Consider the following 10,896-nt stretch of genomic DNA (forward strand, 5'->3'; position numbering starts at 1 on the left):
TCCAATTCAGAATGTAATAAAACCAGATCCAGCTATAAAATGCATCATTCTTTTTTGTTTTAGACAACATTTCATGCACTGTTAAACATGTTAAAGCAAGTTGCAAGTGAAAATCTATGTCTCTGACTGAGTTTGCATTACTGTGATTTGACCTCTCTGCTGGCTGAGATAAGCTCATTTTCAACGTCCAATTCAGAATGTAATAAAACCAGATCCAGCCATAAAATGCATCATTCTTTTTTGTTTTAGACAACATTTCATGCACTGTTAAACATGTTAAAGCAAGTTGCAAGTGAAAATCTATGTCTCTGACTGAGTTTGCATTACTGTGATTTGACCTCTCTGCTGGCTGAGATAAGCTCATTTTCAACGTCCAATTCAGAATGCAATAAAACCAGATCCAGCCATAAAATGCATCATTCTTTTTTGTTTTAGACAACATTTCATGCACTGTTAAACATGTTAAAGCAAGTTGCAAGTGAAAATCTATGTCTCTGACTGAGTTTGCATTACTGTGATTTGACCTCTCTGCTGGCTGAGATAAGCTCATTTTCAACATCCAATTCAGAATGTAATAAAACCAGATCCAGCCATAAAATGCATCATTCTTTTTTGTTTTAGACAACATTTCATGCACTGTTAAACATGTTAAAGCAAGTTGCAAGTGAAAATCTATGTCTCTGACTGAGTTTGCATTACTGTGATTTGACCTCTCTGCTGGCTGAGATAAGCTCATTTTCAACGTCCATTTTAGAAAGTGATAAAAACAGATCCAGCCATAAAATGCATCATTCTTTTTTGTTTTAGACAACATTTCATGCACTGTTAAACATGTTAAAGCAAGTTGCAAGTGAAAATCTATGTCTCTGACTGAGTTTGCATTATTGTGATTTGACCTCTCTTCTCCCAGATAGCAAAATACACTCGGGCCAGTTCCGGCTAGATTGTCGCCTGCCGGAGACTTACCCCTCGGCCCAACTTCGGCTGCCGGACTCGGGCCGGATGCCTGTGGACTCACTGCCCGATTCCGGCCCGAATCAAGCGGGCCAGATGCGGCGGCCGTAAGCGAGCCGACGCTGCGCATCCGCGCCGGAATCGGCGCGAGGGTAATGTGCGCTGCGGCCCGGAGCTGGCGCGACTCCGTATTTATACACCTTATAAAACCTTTTGGTATTATATTGGTACTTGATATATGGTATTACAACCATTTAAATTTATATAACAGCAAACACAGGCTATAATGTAAACACAAAGTGTAAGCACTGCGTTTAACCTTTGAATAAAGTGCAAACTGCATACATATTCTGTAACGCAAATAATCATACAAATGACAAAATAAATAAATGTTAAACGTTTATTGATTGCAAGAAAAAAATAGTACTAAAAGTTTATAAATAATTTTGTAGTGCACAAGAATATCAATATAAAAACAACAATAAAACAACACAATAAAGACACACAGAAAGATTTAAACAAAAAATCTAAAAATTACACACAAACAGAACAACCCTGTTTTACCAATAGACTTGAATTAAAAATTTGTAAAAAACAGCTAAATTTTATATAAACCTAAATATAGAAACCAATTTAAGATATAGCAAGAAACATCTTAAAAATACCAATGACAATCCGTAAAATATCCAAGTCAAACTTGTAAAAAGTACTGCAGAATTCTGAAGAAACATCTTGAAACATTTTTTAATAAAACATTAAAATAATAATAAACAAACAAACAAATATATATATATATATATATATATAAAATTGCAGAAGTATAAAGTCAAACTTTTTTTTAAATAAACTTGAACAAAATCAATTGCACAAACAGCAAGACATGAGTGAGATGATTATACATTTCATATATATACACGTCTTGTGCAATTTTATATTTATAATTTTATTTGTATTACGTTTATTAAAAATGTATCAAGATGTTTCTTCAGAATTTGGCGCACACACATACATACATACATACCATACATATATAAACACACACACACACATATATATACACACATATATATATATATATATATATATATATATATATATATATATATATATATATATATATATATATATAAATATATAAATGCAAATGAAAGAAACAAATTGTTCAAGTATCAGGGAACATCCTAATACACTTAAAATGTTGTTTAAAAAATAAAACAAAATAGTGATGTAGACATTTGACACATTAGCTTTCTCTTCTTTCTTCCTCCATCCCTGTCAGGGGCAAGTTGTAGCTACCTTGTAATGCATTTTTCCACTTCTTTATCAGTGGCGTGGTATGGACATTTGTCCTCACTTCATCTGTGATTAAAAGATAAACAGATAATTAGTAGTGAACAAGTACTAATGTAAAAAAAAAAAAAAAAAATTAGGAAAAAAGTAGGCTACCTACGAAGCAAAAAAAAAAAAAAAAACAATAAAAAAAAACAAATAAACTTAAAACACTTTGAAATTAGCAAGAGCTTGAACTTACCAGTTTCTTCATTTGTTCAGGCTGCTCCTTTAGTTGATTTTCAAGCTTTTCCAAATCAAATTGGCCAAAGGAAGGTCAAATGTGTTTACATCTGGAATTTCATCACGTCTGTTTTGGTTTTGTGAGAATCAGGCCCAGCTGCTGCTTTATGACGTCACATGATTTTAAAACTTTAGTCAGTCGTGCTAAAAAAGAAAAATAACAGATTAGTATAAATCAACCTGTAGCTTATTCTCATACAACTTCTGTAAATACAACAGTGGGTTAGACACTGCTGATATTCTCTAGTTGATCTTTACTTACTAGCTGCATTAAACCTTAACAAATTTAGTGATGTCTTCAATTCTTACAAAGACATCACGAGATGCAATAAGTTCTGTCTTGATCTCAAACTGCACTAGAACAAAGACTGTAAATGTTCATAGGTGTACTGCAGGAGTGTCCAAACTTTTTGGGCCGAGGGCCAGATGCAAAAAAACAAACGTTGTCGCGGGCCAAATTTTACATACATCACACAGACACGTGTGTATGTATATATGTATATATATATATATATATATATATATATATATATATATATATATATATATATATAAATACAGTTGAAGTCAGAATTGTTAGCCCTCCTAAATTATTAGCCACCGTTTATTTTTTCCCCAATTTCTGTTTAACGGAGAGTTAAACATTTTTCCCACACATGTCTAAACATATTAGTTTTAGTAACTCATCTCTAATAACTGATTTATTTTATCTTTGCCATGATGACAGTAAATAATATTTGACTAGATATTTTTAAGACACTTCTATACAGCTTAAAGTGACATTTAAAGGCTTAACTAGGTTAATCAAGTTAACTAGTCAAGTTAAGGTAATTAGGCAAGTTATTTTATAACAATGGTTTGTTCTGAAGACTTAAGGGGCTAATAATTTTGACCTTAAAATGGTTCATAAAAAAAAATTCAACCGCTTTTTATTCTAGCCGAAATAAAACATAAGTCTTTCTCCAAAAGAAAAAATATTATCAGACATACTGTAAAAATGTTCTTGCTCTGTTAAACATCATTTGGGAAATATTTAGAAAAGAAGAAATAAATCAATGAGGGGCTAATAATTCAGACTTCAACTGTGTGTAGATAGATAGATAGATAGACAGACAGACAGACAGATAGATTTATAGATCATAACAAGAACTGCTGCTTAATTGAATGCATGTAATAGCGACACCCGGTGGTTATTTATTGAATTACGTTCATTTTTGAAAAGCGGGCCAGATTCTATTGATATTTATAAAAAGCCTCGCCGCGGGCCGTAGTTTGGACACGCCTGGTGTACTGGAATGTACAGTATCTGTGCATCTTGATGGTGGTCTTAAGATTTCTGCCATAGTCATTGAAGGTGATGGTACTTGTGGTGCTGCATTGATTTCTGAAATCTTCATACCTGCCTTTTATCCAGCCTCTTTGTTCCAAGTAATTTTTCTTCATCACGGTATAGATGTGTCTATACTGTCCCTAAATCAGATACATTTACAAAACAAAACATCACTTTAGTATAGTGCCAGGGCAAAACTCACAGTTTGTAATAGATCAATGACATAATGTTGACAGTATGTGTTTAAAATAATTGCAAACAAACCTGTTCTGTCTTTAGATGTATGACAGGCAATCATCATCCTCATCTGTCTACCAGTCAGAAATCACAGTTGCGTGTGGATGTTTGATGTTTGAGTTGAGCTTCCTCATATGCATCTATAATAAAACATCACATTGTTGTTAACCTCCCGTAAAGAAAAGTTCAAATCCTGAAATACTATCAAAGTTAATTAATGCATATAATACCTATAGTGTAAATAATCAGTACACAGAAGGTTGCACAGGATTTATTCGGAGATTCATGCAGAGTGACAGCCTTATGAATCTGAGACATAGATTTGTAAGATGGTCAAGCACATGCATTATTCTGTACCCATGAAGATTAACCTACCATTGTGAAAAATGTTTGATGATGATAGCCAATAACAATAAACCATTTCAGCTGTTTGTGAAGCAATTAGTAATGTAATGTCTGAAAAGCTCAATCTATGTTGAAAATATATCAGCAGTTTACAGCTTATAATGGACTTTTAGCACACAACTATAACATGCCTATTCACGTTCAAAAGAGTGTGCCATTGACTTCTTTGGTTGTGATGTGCTGCAAAATTATCTCACTAACCTTTGTTAAACAAGAACAATAAGACTTAACCAACAAATATTGTTACCCATTCATTTAAATCAGAATTTATCACTGTCAATAACATAAAAAACAAAAAAAACACACATCAAAATCTGCTTTAAGACGTTCAGTTTTACATTAACTGACCATTACAGCTTGAACAAAAGATATAATTGATTCACATAGGCTAACACATATGAATTAAAGTGCATAGTAATATATTTCTCTTGGATAATTTAAAGAGAATAGTAAACAGTCGAGTTTCGATCATTTTCGTGACTAACTGCATAAACAGGATAAACAGTAATATTTTATTAATCCAAAACGATTGGTTTTTATTTACACATAATCACAGAATTAATACTGTTGGATAAGTATACGCCTGTACAATGATTTTTTCAACATCCACGGTACTTTATAATGTTAAATCAGGAAAAAAACACGTTTTGCCAAGTTAAGTTAGTTAATGGATTCTTCTACAGAAACTTTCTTTAACGCAAAGTTAGCATATACACAAATTCGTTTCATGTTTCTTTAAAATAATTAAAATAGTTTTCAGTTACTACACACGTTACAATCTAACATTGTGTAAAAGGAAAAGGAACTTTCAGATGTGTTTGTAACTGTTAGCGTTAGCATACATTAGCTCCAGTCGTGTTTCTTAAAGCAAGTTACATTTCGTATCAAACTGTTTTAAATTACTAAAGGCTGTTACAACCAAACACCGCGGAAATGTTTTAAGCTCTAAATTCGCTAATTATACAGTACACAAGCAGTAAAATGCTTACCTTTCTGACCGGATTCCACGTGAAACTTTGAAAAACCAAACTTTTTCTTCTTGTGATCTTCGTGCCATGGTGGTTGACAACCAGCTTTTTCGAGCATTACCGCCACCGTCTGGATTGGAGTTTGGATCAGGAGTTTAGTAACGCATGTGTTTATTGTGAAACCAACTTCTGCTTTCAAAAAAAAAAAAAAAAACAGTCAGCACAGGAGCGTGCTAAATAGTGCAAAAATAAGCGAATTTTACATAGTTTTTCTCTAGATGACATGTATAATCTATTTATAAATAATATTGTTTTGTTTGCGTCTAAACATTGCGACCATCCACACTAAATATTCTTTTTTTTTTTTTTTTTTTTTGCTATCGTACCATGAATATTTTCTCAAATTATCATTAAACGTGGAGCTAACAGATTACTAGACAAAATAAGAACTTAATCGGTTGCCATCAGCCGAGTCCTTGCCAGAAGCGGCCAGGACTCTACAGACAGACTCGGGCCGGATATGGTTGACCGGAATCGGGCCAGTGCTTTACAGCCGCATCACAACCGCATGTGCGCGAGCGAGCTGCGGGCCGCACTCGGCCCGGATAACACTCGCCGATGCCGAGTCGGAGCCGGAGGCGCCGGAGGGCAGCCGAGCTCGGGCCGATTACTGCCTGCTATCTGGGCTGGCTGAGATAAGCTCATTTTCAACGTCCAATTCAGAATGTAATTAAACCAGATCCAGCTATAAAATGCATCATTCTTTTTTGTTTTAGACAACATTTCATGCACTGTTAAACATGTTAAAGCAAGTTGCAAGTGAAAATCTATGTCTCTGACTGAGTTTGCATTACTGTGATTTGACCTCTCTGCTGGCTGAGATAAGCTCATTTTCAACGTCCAATTCAGAATGTAATAAAACCAGATCCAGCCATAAAATGCATCATTCTTTTTTGTTTTAGACAACATTTCATGCACTGTTAAACATGTTAAAGCAAGTTGCAAGTGAAAATCTATGTCTCTGACTGAGTTTGCATTACTGTGATTTGACCTCTCTGCTGGCTGAGATAAGCTCATTTTCAACGTCCAATTCAGAATGTAATAAAACCAGATCCAGCTATAAAATGCATCATTCTTTTTTGTTTCAGACAACATTTCATGCACTGTTAAACATGTTAAAGCAAGTTGCAAGTGAAAATCTATGTCTCTGACTGAGTTTGCATTACTGTGATTTGACCTCTCTGCTGGCTGAGATAAGCTCATTTTCAACGTCCAATTCAGAATGTAATAAAACCAGATCCAGCCATAAAATGCATCATTCTTTTTTGTTTTAGACAACATTTCATGCACTGTTAAACATGTTAAAGCAAGTTGCAAGTGAAAATCTATGTCTCTGACTGAGTTTGCATTACTGTGATTTGACCTCTCTGCTGGCTGAGATAAGCTCATTTTCAACGTCCAATTCAGAATGTAATAAAACCTGATCCAGCTATAAAATGCATCATTCTTTTTTGTTTTAGACAACATTTCATGCACTGTTAAACATGTTAAAGCAAGTTGCAAGTGAAAATCTATGTCTCTGACTGAGTTTGCATTACTGTGATTTGACCTCTCTGCTGGCTGAGATAAGCTCATTTTCAACGTCCATTTTAGAAAGTGATAAAAACAGATCCAGCCATAAAATGCATCATTCTTTTTTGTTTTAGACAACATTTCATGCACTGTTAAACATGTTAAAGCAAGTTGCAAGTGAAAATCTATGTCTCTGACTGAGTTTGCATTACTGTGATTTGACCTCTCTGCTGGCTGAGATAAGCTCATTTTCAACGTCCATTTTAGAAAGTGATAAAACCAGATCCAGCCATAAAATGCATCATTCTTTTTTGTTTTAGACAACATTTCATGCACTGTTAAACATGTTAAAGCAAGTTGCAAGTGAAAATCTATGTCTCTGACTGAGTTTGCATTACTGTGATTTGACCTCTCTGCTGGCTGAGATAAGCTCATTTTCAACGTCCAATTCAGAATGTAATAAAACCTGATCCAGCTATAAAATGCATCATTCTTTTTTGTTTTAGACAACATTTCATGCACTGTTAAACATGTTAAAGCAAGTTGCAAGTGAAAATCTATGTCTCTGACTGAGTTTGCATTACTGTGATTTGACCTCTCTGCTGGCTGAGATAAGCTCATTTTCAACGTCCAATTCAGAATGTAATAAAACCAGATCCAGCCATAAAATGCATCATTCTTTTTAGTTTTAGACAACATTTCATGCACTGTTAAACATGTTAAAAGCAAGTTGCAAGTGAAAATCTATGTCTCTGACTGAGTTTGCATTATTGTGATTTGACCTCTCTGCTGGCTGAGATAAGCTCATTTTCAACGTCCAATTCAGAATGTAATAAAACCAGATCCAGCTATAAAATGCATCATTCTTTTTTGTTTTAGACAACATTTCATGCACTGTTAAACATGTTAAAGCAAGTTGCAAGTGAAAATCTATGTCTCTGACTGAGTTTGCATTATTGTGATTTGACCTCTCTGCTGGCTGAGATAAGCTCATTTTCAACGTCCAATTCAGAATGCAATAAAACCAGATCCAGCCATAAAATGCATCATTCTTTTTTGTTTTAGACAACATTTCATGCACTGTTAAACATGTTAAAGCAAGTTGCAAGTGAAAATCTATGTCTCTGACTGAGTTTGCATTATTGTGATCTGACCTCTCTGCTGGCTGAGATAAGCTCATTTTCAACGTCCAATTCAGAATGTAATTAAACCAGATCCAGCTATAAAATGCATCATTCTTTTTTGTTTTAGACAACATTTCATGCACTGTTAAACATGTTAAAGCAAGTTGCAAGTGAAAATCTATGTCTCTGACTGAGTTTGCATTACTGTGATTTGACCTCTCTGCTGGCTGAGATAAGCTCATTTTCAACGTCCAATTCAGAATGTAATAAAACCAGATCCAGCCATAAAATGCATCATTCTTTTTTGTTTTAGACAACATTTCATGCACTGTTAAACATGTTAAAGCAAGTTGCAAGTGAAAATCTATGTCTCTGACTGAGTTTGCATTACTGTGATTTGACCTCTCTGCTGGCTGAGATAAGCTCATTTTCAACGTCCAATTCAGAATGCAATAAAACCAGATCCAGCCATAAAATGCATCATTCTTTTTTGTTTTAGAAAACATTTCATGCACTGTTAAACATGTTAAAGCAAGTTGCAAGTGAAAATCTATGTCTCTGACTGAGTTTGCATTACTGTGATTTGACCTCTCTGCTGGCTGAGATAAGCTCATTTTCAACGTCCAATTCAGAATGTAATAAAACCTGATCCAGCTATAAAATGCATCATTCTTTTTTGTTTTAGACAACATTTCATGCACTGTTAAACATGTTAAAGCAAGTTGCAAGTGAAAATCTATGTCTCTGACTGAGTTTGCATTACTGTGATTTGACCTCTCTGCTGGCTGAGATAAGCTCATTTTCAACGTCCATTTTAGAAAGTGATAAAAACAGATCCAGCCATAAAATGCATCATTCTTTTTTGTTTTAAACAACATTTCATGCACTGTTAAACATGTTAAAGCAAGTTGCAAGTGAAAATCTATGTCTCTGACTGAGTTTGCATTATTGTGATTTGACCTCTCTGCTGGCTGAGATAAGCTCATTTTCAACGTCCAATTCAGAATGTAATTAAACCAGATCCAGCTATAAAATGCATCATTCTTTTTTGTTTTAGACAACATTTCATGCACTGTTAAACATGTTAAAGCAAGTTGCAAGTGAAAATCTATGTCTCTGACTGAGTTTGCATTATTGTGATTTGACCTCTCTGCTGGCTGAGATAAGCTCATTTTCAACGTCCAATTCAGAATGTAATAAAACCAGATCCAGCTATAAAATGCATCATTCTTTTTTGTTTTAGACAACATTTCATGCACTGTTAAACATGTTAAAGCAAGTTGCAAGTGAAAATCTATGTCTCTGACTGAGTTTGCATTACTGTGATTTGACCTCTCTGCTGGCTGAGATAAGCTCATTTTCAACGTCCAATTCAGAATGTAATAAAACCAGATCCAGCTATAAAATGCATCATTCTTTTTTGTTTCAGACAACATTTCATGCACTGTTAAACATGTTAAAGCAAGTTGCAAGTGAAAATCTATGTCTCTGACTGAGTTTGCATTACTGTGATTTGACCTCTCTGCTGGCTGAGATAAGCTCATTTTCAACGTCCAATTCAGAATGTAATAAAACCTGATCCAGCTATAAAATGCATCATTCTTTTTTGTTTTAGACAACATTTCATGCACTGTTAAACATGTTAAAGCAAGTTGCAAGTGAAAATCTATGTCTCTGACTGAGTTTGCATTACTGTGATTTGACCTCTCTGCTGGCTGAGATAAGCTCATTTTCAACGTCCATTTTAGAAAGTGATAAAAACAGATCCAGCCATAAAATGCATCATTCTTTTTTGTTTTAGACAACATTTCATGCACTGTTAAACATGTTAAAGCAAGTTGCAAGTGAAAATCTATGTCTCTGACTGAGTTTGCATTACTGTGATTTGACCTCTCTGCTGGCTGAGATAAGCTCATTTTCAACGTCCATTTTAGAAAGTGATAAAACCAGATCCAGCCATAAAATGCATCATTCTTTTTTGTTTTAGACAACATTTCATGCACTGTTAAACATGTTAAAGCAAGTTGCAAGTGAAAATCTATGTCTCTGACTGAGTTTGCATTACTGTGATTTGACCTCTCTGCTGGCTGAGATAAGCTCATTTTCAACGTCCAATTCAGAATGTAATAAAACCTGATCCAGCTATAAAATGCATCATTCTTTTTTGTTTTAGACAACATTTCATGCACTGTTAAACATGTTAAAGCAAGTTGCAAGTGAAAATCTATGTCTCTGACTGAGTTTGCATTACTGTGATTTGACCTCTCTGCTGGCTGAGATAAGCTCATTTTCAACGTCCATTTTAGAAAGTGATAAAACCAGATCCAGCCATAAAATGCATCATTCTTTTTTGTTTTAGACAACATTTCATGCACTGTTAAACATGTTAAAGCAAGTTGCAAGTGAAAATCTATGTCTCTGACTGAGTTTGCATTACTGTGATTTGACCTCTCTGCTGGCTGAGATAAGCTCATTTTCAACGTCCAATTCAGAATGTAATAAAACCTGATCCAGCTATAAAATGCATCATTCTTTTTTGTTTTAGACAACATTTCATGCACTGTTAAACATGTTAAAGCAAGTTGCAAGTGAAAATCTATGTCTCTGACTGAGTTTGCATTACTGTGATTTGACCTCTCTGCTGGCTGAGATAAGCTCATTTTCAACGTCCAATTCAGAATGTAATAAAACCAGATCCAGCCATAAAATGCATCATTCTTTTTAGTTTTAGACA

The 10,896-nt window shown here is 34.4% G+C and overlaps 1 long non-coding RNA gene across 1 annotated transcript; it reads right to left on the reverse strand.

Annotated features, from left to right (window-relative positions):
* Nucleotides 1–1,340: 1,340 nt before the first annotated feature.
* On the reverse strand, nt 1,341–5,541 carry LOC147846867 (uncharacterized). Its single transcript, XR_015476639.1, has 6 exons — nt 5,488–5,541; nt 4,121–4,233; nt 3,926–3,996; nt 2,486–2,670; nt 2,110–2,313; nt 1,341–1,685 (listed from the first exon to the last, which is right to left on the reverse strand). It is a non-coding gene; the product is annotated as an uncharacterized LOC147846867 (long non-coding RNA).
* Between the last annotated feature and the right edge of the window lie 5,355 nt (nt 5,542–10,896).

The sequence above is a fragment of the Danio rerio genome, chromosome 1 (assembly GCF_052040795.2).
Source record: "Danio rerio strain M-AB ecotype USA chromosome 1, GRCz13ab, whole genome shotgun sequence".
Lineage (NCBI taxonomy): Eukaryota > Metazoa > Chordata > Actinopteri > Cypriniformes > Danionidae > Danio > Danio rerio.